The 13454-nt window shown below is 36.6% G+C and overlaps 1 protein-coding gene across 1 annotated transcript in view; it reads left to right on the top strand.

The window, feature by feature from the left end:
* The window catches only part of ZNF385D (zinc finger protein 385D), a 288666-nt gene that overhangs the window by 192185 nt on the left and 83027 nt on the right, over positions 1 to 13454 (top strand). The gene's annotated exons all lie outside the window — the stretch shown is intronic.

Raw genomic sequence — 13454 nt, 5'->3', positions numbered from 1 at the left:
CAGGCCCTTTCATCTTGTGGTTTTAACATCTTTACTGTATAGCTTATCCTGGCTGGTTTGGCTCAGTGGATTGAGCGTCGGCCTGCGAGCTAAGTGTCGCTGGTTCGATCTTCCAGTCAGGGCACATCAGAGAAGGAAAACTCTGACTCCAAAAAACCTCCGCTGCCTTGCGGCATACCTCTTCAGGGGAAAGGCTAAGGGAGTAAACCCCGACAGAAAATCCGGAGCCGGAGTCCCTAAGGCGGTTTGACGTTGTAGTCAACACCGGCAACTCCTGCGGCGCACCTGAAGCCAAGCTGTATTGACTCCGTCTTTCCCTTGGATCCTTCAGCTGCGAAGAGAGGGGGGGTCTGCTGCATGGGCAACAGCAGACCCTCCATATCACCCTGCCCAGGCTCTGTAGCTTCAGCTTCACTGGAGAGGACACTCCAGCGTCATCGCAAGATGTCGATTTAACACGGGAGGAAACAGATACCGTGTCACTCCCGAGTCGGACTGCACAGCCATTCTCGGCGGTGCAGATAGACTCTTAAGAAGCTACACCATCGTCTCTCGAGACGGACGGCTGCCAACTGTATAGCTTCCAAGTGGCTACGCCTGCCTTCATCCAACAGGCAGAAGTGTGAAGAGTCTGGGAACGTGTGCTTGGGAGGTTTTAGCAAACCAAGGCTGGACATATTGCAGGTCACTTCCACTCACCTTCATTGTTTATAACTCAATCTCATAACCCTTAAGTATAAGAGTAGTATAGTCAGGTTGTGTGAGTTCCTGACATTGTGCTCTGTAAACTAGCTAGAATATTTTTTAAAGAATTGATTTCTTTTTGTGGTAAAAGATAGAGGATGATAGAAGAAGGTGGGGAATCTTCTTGCCAGAAATATACTTCTATTTTTTGTTCTCCCTTTCCTGGACTTTTTTTTTACTAAATATCTGCATCAAAGACAGAACTATTTAAAAATTCTTCATGATGTGATGGAAGTATCATAAGCTTTGGAGACAAGAAGACCTGGTTTCAAATCTTTCCTTGTGGACGTTGAGTAAGTCACTTAAATATTGTGAACCTCAGTTTTCTCATCTGTAAAATGGATATAATAAAATCTCATTTTGAGGGAAACTATGAACTTTACATAACATCCCTTGTATGTATGTATAGGATCAAACTGTATATATAGGGTTTGGTAATATTTGTGGCTTCAGGTATCTATTGGGTGTCTTGGAGTATATCTTCTGTGGATAAGGGGGGACTACTGTGTTATCACTATTAGGGCAATTCTAAGTTCTTATTTTTTTTATCTAAAAAATCAATGGAAAGGATCAGTACTAGTTATATTAATGCTAAGCTGCGGTAAAAAAATAGACCTTACCTTTAGAGAACATATACATTTATTTCTTTTATACATAATCTTTCTGCAGTAAGCATTTCTGATTGTCAGGCAGCTATGATCCCTGTGCTTTTACTTAGCAAGTCATGGTCATTGCAGACATTGAGGATAATGAAGACAGAGGATGGACAATTTAAAATACTCATCTGTGGAGGAAAGTCTTAAGTTAATATTTCTATGAATAATTAACATTGTCTTTATCTAAAAATTTACTTTCCAAGTAACACATTAACCTGCTTAGAACCTTTTGTAACAGTGCTCTATTTTAGGGCTGGTAAAAATTTCACACTGGAGGTGAAATGATTTATGTTGGGTATACAAATAAGGTTAGGAGACTAGATAGGAACTGTGCCTTCCCATTTCTTGTTACTCGCTGTACCAAGACACCACCTCTCCATCAGGGTGGCAGTGACGCGATCCAAAAAATCTTGATCAAATGAAGAAATGTCAAATATGTATTAATAAGTAAATTAAATACTTCATGTGACAATAGAGTGTAATTTCATTTTTGGCACACTAAAATATAATTGTCATTCAACAAATAGGTATTGAGCACCTACTATGCACCTACTGACAGAATAAAGTCAATGAAAGTCTCTGAGGATTAATATTGGATGATCTGTTTATAGTTTATTTTACATTGTTCCCTCCCTTAAACTTTCAAAATTTTCTACTCAATGGACTGTCTAAAATAAGTGAAAATATTTTAAAATAACTCATTGATGCTATTAAAAATATTAACTGACTTTTGTGCTTTTACAAATGATAGAATAAAAATGCAGGTCTTTTTCCAGCTACCCACTTACAATATGGAAACATAAATTAGTGAAATTAAATAAGCCAACAGTGTCAGAGGAGTGAAGTCTGTGCCTTGAGGCCACCTGAATGGCCAACTCTGTGACCAAACACTCTGATCTTTCATTTATGTACACCTTTCCAAAATCCGTTGTTCCAATTATCTGATTAATCATTACGATATCCTGTCCTGTATCACAATCACCAAAAACATACATGTTGTAAAAACCCAGTGCTCTCCTTTTACCTGACGTGCAGCAGCAGTGAATAGTGAAAATCATTCCCTTCCACAGCTATTGATTTGATTCCCTTAGCTTTCATGGTACCAGATTTTTTGGGTTTTATCTTATTTCCCGCGTTCTTCATCTCCTTTTCTAGCTCCACTTCCTGCAATGCCTGTGTATAGGTTGGAATGCCCCACAGTATAAGCGTTTGTTGAATACATCAATATTTAAATAAATAGATAAACCAACAAATAAATCTAATTTTTAACCTAAAGGAGTGGCATTAATAGTGGGAGTGTCAGTAAAGGGAGCAGAATGGGCAGAGGAAGCAGGGGAACCTTTCCACTTGGAAGAATGTTTGCAGAACTCGCCCTCCAAAGGTGAAAACACAACTTTGAATAAACAGCCTCAGAGAACACGGGGTTCATAATTCCTTGTTGAAAACTAAATGTTGGAATAATTTTGCAAATTTCGTGTGTGGTTTTTCTCTTGGTCTCCATGAAGTTTGAATCACAGAATCATTCTTGAAGTTCTTTTGTTGCTTTAACACATTAAATTAGCTCATTACTGCTGAATATGTAGTGGAAAATAGCATCTGTTTACACTGTAATAATATAAAAATTACTTACCAGTAACAGAATAAAGAGCAATTTGCAAAACCTAATCATATTTGTGTACTTGTCTGTAAAAAGTAAATTGTTAATATATGCCCAAGGGGGGAATTCTCTTGCTGGTTTAAGCAGTGGAAGCAGTGATATAAACAGTCATCTCTTAGGCAACTCCTGTATTTACAACTGGATTCAAAATATTCTAATTTGTCCAGAAAATATAGATGTTCATTAATTTTATTGACTTACTTTGACCCTGGTGAAGTCAAACAATTTAGGGATTCAAATAATATTCAAAATCCTATGGCTAGAAATTTCTTAATATTTACAAAGTCAAAGTTTTAATAATTCTTACTTAGAGAACATTTTTTAAACTTTTCAAAAAATATTGAAAAATCATGTCAAATGAATCCTCTGTTTTGACACCATCCCCCGAAGTATTGAAATTAAAAGTCTGTTTAAAATGGAAAATTAACCTTTGAAAATATTTAAAAATTATATGTACTAGAATCTTAGTAATTTTACTGAGTTGCAGCTTTTTGCTTCTTCGGATATGAATGACAGAATGCTTAAATTTTATAGTTATTGAGACTTTTAAATGTTACACTTATAAAATTTTTTAAAATATGATTTACAGAATAAACCTTTCCCCTTTGGTCATAATATTGAATAGAAAGACAGGCAGCATTGTTTTATTTTTTTTCCTGCTATATTTATCAGGGGAAGAGAAGGAAATTTATATGATGTTAACCTTTGCATTACCTATTTCTTTTTTATGGATGCCAGGATGTAACCTATTCAACTCAGACAGTCTTACTTCGACATGTTAATAACATGCATTAAGCACAGCACTCTTATATTTAGTCATCCCTTGATTACTACTCTCATCCTGCCTTGTTGGTTTTGACCTTCCCTTTAATAAGTGTCCCATAAATGGCTAATCCCACCCACTACAATTTTAACTGAGACAGCAACCTCCTGCTGGGTTGGAGGCCACCTCATTATAGGCTTCTGTAGTCCAACTGTACCCTTACTGATGTCACAACTCTAGTAAGAGAACCTTTATCCTTATGAATTCAGCCTGCTAAGATATGGTATTCTATATATCAGAAGAAATGAATCATTTCTTTCTAGTTAACTTACTTTGGTGTAAGGATAAAAAGGGAATGAGTCATTCTATGGCTGACACTTGAAGATTTTAAGCACTTTAAGACTTCTTTTTTAAGCTAAGTGATGAAAATATAGTTTAGCTTAATGAAGAATTTAGAAATATGTTATCTCATGCACTGTCAGTTAGAGTCTTATTTCATTCATTCAAATGTTGCTGCTGATTAAGAATTGTGTTTCAGCGGTTGAACAGGAAAAAATATTTTATTTGCCTTTCAAATGGCATTTCCCAGTGGCTTGGGTTGCCATCTGTTGCTGATAACTCCCCAATTTAGCTACAGCCTAGACTTCATCTCTAAGCTCCAGACCACATAGGTAATTACAGAGCTCATATTTTACTTCGATGCTCTAAAGAGTCCTCAAACTCAACATACCCTAAGACATGTTCTTCTCCCCCAAATTTGTGGACCTCTTTGAATATTAACAATTCCAAGAAATAGAACCTCAAATCATGTGTTGGCAAGAAGCAGAAACCTGTGAAGCATCTTTGAGACCACCCCTCCAAGTTTGCCATTAATTCTTGACATTTTTAACTCACCTGTTAATCAATGTGTGTACTCCTCTCTCTCTCTATGCTTCTACTGTCATCATCACATTCTTAGCTGTGGTCATCTCTTCTTTGGACCACTAATTATAGTTATAATCGATAATAATCCAACCCTCTGCTCCTTCCCCATTCTTGCTCTCCTCATTCCACCCAGCCTCGTTGCTCCTGCCACAGTGACCTCATAAAAATGTAAACAGCTTTATGTGTCTGCATTTTTTAGGAACTTTTGAGTAGCCTTTCATTTGAGCAGAGAGTAAAGAACAGAATATTTAACGGAGTCTACAGGGCTTTCTGCAAGAGCTGCCTTGTGCCCAATACTTCCGGATGCCTGAAGGCTGCACATTTTGAGATATAAACAAATATGACATAGTTTTCCACACTTGCGTTTAACACATCAGCATTAATTTATCATAGCTTGTGTTAAAATAACTGAATTAGGTGAACCCTATAGATGGAATGATGCTAATGAATGGTATGTAACGCATGGGACTAAGCTCGAGAGAAATTAGGAATGTAAGTTTGACCCTTTTGCAATAGGACTTGCAATATTTTTTCAAATATTTTTATTTTGCCTATGGTATTTTTTGAAGAGTTAAGATTTGTAAATTTAGAATAATTTGTCAGTCTGACTTGTTTGCTTTTCTCTCTATTTTCATAACTTCAACAGCATCTGGCCACAGGGCAGTGAATCCTTTGCGAGTAAATGAACAGCAAAAGGGCTGGAATAAGGATGAATTCTTCCTGTATGTCTAGGTTCTTGAGGTTATTTGTGGTCTTATACTCCCTGTGCACCCAAAGTGCTTCAGAAAATGGTTATGGTGCTTAAGAGTGATGAAGCATCTGGCTCAAATATAAACCATTATCTTGTAGACCCAAAGAATCTCATTAACAATTGTAGAATTTAGAGCCGACCTTTGGGACACGTTCATCAGGGGAACAATTGTAACAGTTCTCAGATTTATTAATTAGAAATTAGAAATGCCACAAATCTATAGAAAGGAGTCCTTCCTTGATTTACGGAGAAATAGGGAATGTAATCATTTTCCCCTAATGGAAGGTGCTCTGCTTCAGTAAATACAAGATATATATAGTCATGAGAATTTGTAGGGAGGAAAATGGGTTCATGATGTCAGAATTAATTTCTCTGTATTGTTTTTAAGCATAAAATATTCCTTTGAGACAGTTTAAAATGGTGTCAACAGAGAAATAGCATTCTTGTACTGAGAATTTTTATGTATTTAAAATAATTTGGTCTTTTAAATAAATCCTATAATGCAGAGTCATCACTGGAATTACTCATTGTGTTTCCCAGGTTTAAAAAATAACTGTTAGTTATTCATCAGGATTTTTAAAAAGGGAAACAATCTCGATATTATTCCCTGCAAAGAGAGCTCCCATAAATAGCACAATTTGCAGTTGGTGATAAGCTTCTCCCGGAGGAAAAAAATAAATAATAGTGTGTGTTTGTGCCAGATGCTTTTACAACATTAAGTGCCATAAAAATTCCCTGAAGTGTATTCAGCAGATAAGGCAAAGTGCCAAAGAATGGCAGAGAATTGAGTTGAACCCTGTTCACATATAAAATCCATTGAGACACCATATGCATATTTCCATTTTGAAATCAAAATGTGAAGCTAACTCAAAGTGCATTTAATAGGCACCTATTTAGAAATCTAGACTAGGACCCAGGGACACAATGACAAGGAACATCATGTCTTTCCTTCTGTGTTGAGAGATTCACTCTCTATTAGAAGAAAAAGACATTTAACCCTTCTTATGGCAGTGACATCAGTGGATAATGCAGGCATACCCAAGACTACATGGAGGAGGTGACAGGTGATGAATAGCCATCTGTCAATGAGATAAGGTGCTCTAGGCAGAGGGAACTAGTCATACAAAGGCTTGAAAATGACTTCTTCTTGTGGTATTTTTCTTAAGAGAATAAAAGGGAAGTATATCTCTCACTTATCTACATTACAAGCAGTTATATTTGCTAAAGACTAGATATCATGACTGGGGGCTAGGGCTGGGAGTGGCAGTAGTGGGGTGGACAGGGGTGGGTTGGACAGGGGTTGGGGTGGATGGGGTTTGAAGCAGGTGGGGTGCCTGGAGGAGGAAGTTGGGGGTTACTTAGAGGAAGCATGCATGTCATATCAGAATATAAAGACGTTTTTCACTGCTGATGATACCAACACCTATGACAGCTTGACCCTCGGACATAATTAGATTCAACATTTTTATTGCCTCCAAACTTTAATTGGTACATGACACTCACAGGCGGAGTGCAGTATTAAGCTAGGGGCATCGTGAAGGGATATCCAATGCTGATTTAATAGTCAGAGAACATTTAAAAATATATATATGTCAGTTCCATACAAGACATTTTTGTGATTATATCACTAGAGTTAAAACTCACTTGAGGTTTCTGGCTTGCAAAAGGCTCCCACAGATATTGAGCAAACTTAACCAGAGCCAGATATCCCTTTCAGTTCAAGTGAACTATGAGCACCAGACTTCCAGAACCCACTGTTACCTGTATCTGCCTTAGAGGTCAACGAGGCAGCTGTCTGGATCCCAAAATACAAAAAATGATGGTTTCACAACAGGAACCAGGCAAAACCACTCAAAGGAGCTTTTCTCACTTAAATAAGTATTCCCTGCTTTCTCATTCACATTAGATACTTGAAAACATTAAATGCTTAATGTTTCAACATCATGATATCTGTAGATGAGTTGAAGAGCTTTGAAAACATGAGTCCATCTAGATTACTTTTTTTACAGCCACAGAAGTATTTAGTGATAGGATATTTTTGTTTCTTATAAAAGTTAGAGTTACCTAATGTTTCTGAGAAATTATGACACGGCTGTCTTCTTTTTTTGTGTAGGTTTTTTTCAGTGAGTAATGGTAATATATAAAAATCACTTTACTCTTGTGGTACTAGCTTTTTTATTTCTATTCTGTTCATTTCTATATTGAAGAATATAGAAGACAGGAACACATTTAAAGTAAGGCATCAATCACTTGAGCTCAGAGAAAACTCTTAATTGAACCATGTTTTTACTTTGAGACTCAATGCTAGTGAATTTTCATTTTTATTCATAGTGTAGTCATCTACTTTCACATTAACTACACAATCACAAATTAAAATAGATTAGTAAATACTCTTTATGGGACATGTAATTAAGGAATAAAAATATATCACTTCGTTTTCCCTATTGTGTAAGAGAAGTTAAAGGTACATGTATTCACAACAGTAAGGAAAATGTAAAACAATGAACTTTTCTATCTTTAAATTTCTCCTTCAAATAGTTTAAATGGAGTAACAGAGAAGGCAGTCTTCTTGGCTTTCCCCAGTGGTTTTTATTTGCCTGCTGGCGAGAAGTTTTCCTCAATAAAAAAAGTCCTAACTACATAATGAAAGAACCAGGATATGACTAACAGTACATTAGTTTAATGCAAATAAAATAGTGAATTAGATACTTTTTATAGTGAAGTTCTAACAGTTGTGATACAGGTCTTGGCTTTGCTTTCTTTTTTTTTTCCGTAAAACTGGGAATTCCTGCATCCCCCACAGAATGGATCAAGGCAAAGCATTCAATGGAGAGGTAAAAATAATGGGGTCAGAAGGTCGCGCTGCAATAATAATTAGCTTGGAGAGAAAAAGTAGAAACTGGAAAGAGAAAGTCACAAGGACTTGGAAAGCACTTACCTAGGGTTTTAGAATTATATGGAGATTTTCAAGGTTGATTTGCTATTTTGCCTTCATCCGCCTTGGATAGAAGTTCTCCAATTACGTATGTATCTGAGTTATTTTTTTACTTCTTTTTTATGACTTGTTTTTAAGGAAAAAAATCTTTTGATAATTTTTCTTGGTTACTACATATTGCTGACATTTAGACATATATAAATGTTCAATCTTCAAATGATTATGCATTAGTCTTAAAAAATCTAGACTGCCTATGTATAGAAGAAGGAGTCATCTTTGGAGAAAATGCACTAATATTTAAGTTGAGTGGTTCTGAAACTTTAGTGTGCAGAAGTATCACCTGGAGAGCCTGTAAAACACAGATTGCTGAGTCCCATCTCCATAGTTTCTGACTCCATAGGACTCGGACAGAGGTTGGGAATTTGCATTTCTAACAAGCTCCCAGCTCCTGTAGCTGCCACTGGTCTGGGGACCACACTTTGAGAACTGAAACTTTATATGAATGTTAAATTAAGCTGAGAATTGGTTGATGAAAAGGGGATTAAGATAGAACAGGACCTGGAAGTCTTTGATTGGTGTACACAAAAGTGATATTTGACATTTACCAAGCCCCTGACCTATCATAATGAATATTGGTCTTAAACCTTATGGCTGAAGCCCTGGCTACTGTGACTCAGTGGATTGAGTGTTGGCCTGAGAGCCAAGTGTCGCTGGTTCGATTCCCAGTCAGGGCACACGACTACGTTGCATGTCAGGTTTCCAGTTGGGGGTGCGAGTGAGAGGCAACCACACAGTGATGTTTCTCTCCCTCTCTTTCTCCTTTCCCCTCTCTCTAAAAAGAAATAAACAAACAAACAAACAGATAAATAACTTAAAATAAAAAAAATCCCTTATGGCTGAACCTGTGCCCGTTACCTCAGTATTTTACTTGGGTGCGTGTATGCTACATACAAACAACTTAGATTAATAAAAAATTCTAACTTTTCTCCTGGAGTAATGTTTTAATAGTTCTCAAAAGATAAATCTAGAGTAAGTGTTTTAGAGTTTAGGATATTATATCACATTTTATCATTTCATTTGTCTTCATCTTCAAATAGTAATCTAAGCTAAAATTTTCAATATCAGATAATTTAAAAAAAAATTCTTCTGGCTCAGGTGTTATCCCTGCCCTCCCAAAGAGCAGCTTCTTTAATAACTACTCTTCATTTTTCTTCATATTACATTTTAATGTAATAATGTTCAATTTATTTTAATAAATCCAGTATATGCTAAAATTACATAATTTCAACCAACAAAGACCACATTGTTCCTTTTGAAATAATGTGTTCATGAAAATTAATTGGTTATTGTAACCAGATACGTATACTTACAATACACTTTCTATTTTTAAAAGAAAACATTTTAAGACACCTTTATATAAAAGAGATGTAGAGTAAAAGTATACAAGATATTGGTGCTAAGAAAATGAAATGATTCATGAATATTAAATATTCTGTGAGTTTCACAGGATAATAGTGATTTACAAAGAAGCCTCTTACTTAGGTAAGTACAGTAACTGTGTGTGTGTGTGTGTGTGTTTCAGAAGGATGAAACTGTTCTCCCAAATGTTAGCCACCTAACAGTTATTTTACCTCCTTTGGAACTTCTGTTGTTTTTAAACTGGAAGCCATTTTGAAAATACTGAAGATTAAACCTGGTGACCAGTCTGACTGGCCACTGACGTCTACGATGTGGTGATGACATTTAAAGAGGCATTATTCTTTTCTTCTGGAATGTGTGCTCTTATCTTTAATGTCAGCACTTGCCTCTGTGATGACACTTGTTAGATTTGTTGGTGCCATGTGCTATCTCAAGGTCAGTAATCGTGATGTTTATTACACAATATCCATATATTCCATATATTATTTAAAAGTTTGGATTGTCAAAGTCCAATTTTTATTGTTCTGCTCACTTCAGCGTGTACTAAGATCATCCAATTCTGCTTTGTTTTTAAAATACAAAACTCTGAAATGTGTCATCATGAAGTAGTGCACCTCTTCAACCTTGAAATCATTCCTGTGAAAAATAAGTGTTTGCTTGTGTCTGACGGTTCCCAATTTTCTGGGAAAGACTTGACTCAGAGCCTGGCTAATAAATAACAGGAAACAACCTCGGAGGGAATGTGGTGTGCTACGTTATATCCAGTGTCTCTGCCCAGACGAGGCCCAAAGAGACATCTCTGGCCAACTGCTGCTTTTTGAAAATCTCCCAGCAGGATTCTTTCTGAGGTTACAGTCACAGAAAGATTAGACGTGGCTGAATAATCTATCCAATCCAGTGAAATTACAGAAAGGGGTAGTAAGGAGAGCTATCTGATTTTTTTTTTTTTTTTTTTACAAGGAACACACTTTTTATTCAACATGCCTGTATCAAGTTGACCAAGACTTATGGGGGTAATATACATAGATCAAAAAATTAATTCTAGCATAACCCAAGAGGAGTTCAATAAAGTCTACAAACATTAAATAAAGGCCAATGACAAAACCCAGAAGGGTTATCTGTATACTTTCGTTTTCCAGCTGGTATATCCACTTTCACTCCAACACAATCACAGTGGTCTCCTCTAGGGCTATCTCCCCTCTATACACTATTGTTCCCCTAAATTCTACTGTACATGTTGTGGGTTCCCCGTAGCCCTTTGGACCATCACATCATTGGATTTATTTTTGAATTTATGGGGGACTTAGCTCTCTTTTAACCAGATATTTTTAATTAAGATAATTATTATCAGGGTGCTTTGGGACTGTTAGTCAATGAACAAGTGAATGTTCACTTTTTTAAGAATTATTTTATTTTATTTTTAGAGAGAGGGGAAAGGAGGGAGAGAGAGAGAGAAAGAAATATCAATGTGTGGTTGCCTCTCATGTACCTCCAGCTGGGACCTGGTCTGCAACCCAGGCATGTGCCCTGACTGGGAATCAAACCAGCGACCCTTTGGTTCTCAGGCTGGTGCTCCATCCACTAAGCCACACCAGCCGGGGCTGTTTTATTTTCCTTTGCGTTTTAATATATCAGGTGTCCCAGTTGGGGCACACCAACCATTGGTCATGTTATTGTCCCCTTCTACCCACAACTCCCTGAGCTATTTCACCTGTTGAAAGCATTGGCTTAGTTGTACCTAGCTGAAGAGTATTTGGGGGGCATAAATATTCTCTTTATTTGTCAGAATCTTTTGAAATAAGTTCCTTAAATTTCCAAAATAGTGATATTTTCTTGTCCTATGGTGATCTGAAACAAAGTCTTGCCTGGTTTGAAATACCACTGAAAATGCAAATTTTCTAGAAACCTTAAAATGTGTATTATGGAGAATAAGTGAAGATAGTGATGTTAATTTAAACGCTATCTTTTAATATGTATTATATATAAAAAATCTGATTATATACCAAGGTAGGGATGCTGACAGAGGAAAGAGAAGAACTTTGCCTTATGGAAAAGTATATATCCAGTTGTCTAGAGAAGATGACCAACTATATTGTGGATTTAATTGACTACAGCATATTGTTCTATAATGCTGTGTCCAAATGACTTGATTTATTAATAAGGAGAACTAAGCAGGAAGTTAAAAGAAACACACCCTTCTGTTCATCCAAGTAGCATTCTCCACGTAGAGTCAAACCAATCATATCTAGTACCGATTCTTCAATTAACTATAGCAAGTCTTAACTTCATATTTTGGCTCACACTATGTCTTTTGATGTTATGTGTTGTTGGAAAACTTGTAACTGATGCATGAGTGTCCTCTCTGTTCAAACTGTTTCTAATATATAATCTTCTTGTCCAGTGTTCTTTCAATAAGGGTACCTAGTCCTTTGAGGATACTTGTTAGAATGATGCAAATAAAGGTGTGGATTATTTATCATTTATAACAGGATATATTGCAACACCCTACCTACCACAGTTGCTGTGATAAAGAGAACAATGTGATTATTATTTTTCCTGCAAAAGGGAACACTGAGTTTAAATAAGCCTTTGGAAGTAATGGGTAGTGTAATAGACATAGTCCTCCACTGAGATACCTTCTTTGTGAAGTGACATTTTTTAAGGTGTCGAGCTGGAAAACCTTCTTACCTAAGAACTTACCTGCTCACTCCCAGCCCACCCCAAGTTACAAAGTCTTTTAATCAGTATTAATAACCATTAATAAATACAGATTTCTTTAAGATGATTTTCTGTCTCCATGAATGTGTCTCTCCAGTACCAAAATGATAGTGTTAAGCACAGAGAAACTTGGGAAAATATATGTTACTGCTTTTAAAAAAAATCTCAGAAGGCACAGACAAAAGAATTGCATTGGCCCCATTAGGTAGTCAAAACACACTGGAGCCTCCTGACAATGGATCGGGGCATGAAAGACCCACATGTTGAAAGAATGGCACTGTCTTGAATTTCTCAAACAACCCTCTGTGGGAAGCAAGGAGAAAGAAAGAATCAGAAAATTTCCCAGCTTCCATGTACTCCATTTGGACTTAGGTAGTACATTTGCTTTTGAACTCTAAAGCTTCAATCTCAGTCTCCAGGGTGCTTCCTTCCCTTGTTATATGTGAGGGTTTTTTGTAGATACCTGTTGGGGACTGTATTAATAAGACACATTGTAGAAAGAGAAAACACATTTCCCAAGCCAAGAAGGTGAGAGCTATATTTTTTTCCTAGGGTCCTTGTTAATCTTTGGGAGCCCAGCATCTTCTATGGCAGAACAAAGACGATACAGGTGTAAATTCTTATTTTTTTCCACTCCACAAAGAAAGTGTTGTTGATGTGTTAGTGTTCAGCTACACTTTTCCTAAGAGATGCAATAGACTATTTCTTCCTTCCATCGAGAGGTTTTAGAACTCAATTCCCATTGCTTTCTAGCATCATTCTAAATAGAACCCCGCTGTTTGGCCACAGCCAAAATTAGCTTGAATGGTACCTATTATTGAAAGGGAGTCTGTATTTGCAGTAATACAGAGAATGCTAGTTTAGAAATGAGCCTGATTGCATGGTTC

This window comes from Furipterus horrens, unplaced genomic scaffold (genome assembly GCF_987537825.1).
Source record: "Furipterus horrens unplaced genomic scaffold, mFurHor1.1.pri manual_scaffold_7, whole genome shotgun sequence".
NCBI classification, from domain to species: domain Eukaryota; kingdom Metazoa; phylum Chordata; class Mammalia; order Chiroptera; family Furipteridae; genus Furipterus; species Furipterus horrens.
Note: the sequence above shows the minus strand (reverse complement) of the source record. Positions and strands in the feature narration are given on the sequence as shown.